The following is a 743-nucleotide window of genomic DNA, read 5'->3' as shown; positions in this document are numbered from 1 at the left end:
GTAAATTTCTGTTTGTGGATAAAGATTTTTACATTTAGAATTATGTAGTAAAGTATATATTCAAGTTGCTCGTTTATGTGTCGTCTTTCCCACAGCACCTGAAGGCAACATCAAAATACTCTCACGTAATAGGATGATGAGCGACCGATGGGCGTGGTCGTCGCTCTGGTAATCTGACCCGCGCCGCACGCGCTGCTCGGCTCGTGTTGCTTATAAACTTTTCCCCACGAGCTCAGTCAGTTAGTGAGCGGCGGACCGTTGGACTGTGGAGGACGTGCATCGTCGCGCTTCTTTTTCTTTTTCTTTTTTTTTAGCTGATTATGTGCAATTAACGGGATTTATTCGGTGATTTGGTCACGTGAGGTAAAAGTTAATTAAACCCCGGAGGAAAAGCCGGTTGTCGCTGCGGTTCGGAGACATGGAGGCTGTGAGTAAGTGGACCCCGCAACAAGTGGTGGACTGGATGAGAGGTAAGATGAACGTCACCTTACGGAAGCTAACGGTTCTGTTGGAGATGCTAGCAAGCATCTTTTAAACCTAAATAACTGCTAAAATTGTACGTTAACCGCCCGCTGTGAGGTTTAATAGTGAAAGTTTTTTTGGTCCAATGCAATAATAATAACCAGAGCGGGAAGGATAGGTCGGTTAATCGATTAGACAAAATAACAGGTAACTGTTTAAGTCAGTTATTCAGGTGCTTGATGGTTGTAGCTTCTCCTGTGTGACGGTTTGTCACTTTTCCA

Source organism: Seriola lalandi, unplaced genomic scaffold (genome assembly GCF_002814215.2).
Source record: "Seriola lalandi dorsalis isolate HSWRI2012SDOR001 ecotype SW California unplaced genomic scaffold, Sedor1 jcf7180002054947, whole genome shotgun sequence".
Taxonomy (NCBI): domain Eukaryota; kingdom Metazoa; phylum Chordata; class Actinopteri; order Carangiformes; family Carangidae; genus Seriola; species Seriola lalandi.
Note: the sequence above shows the minus strand (reverse complement) of the source record.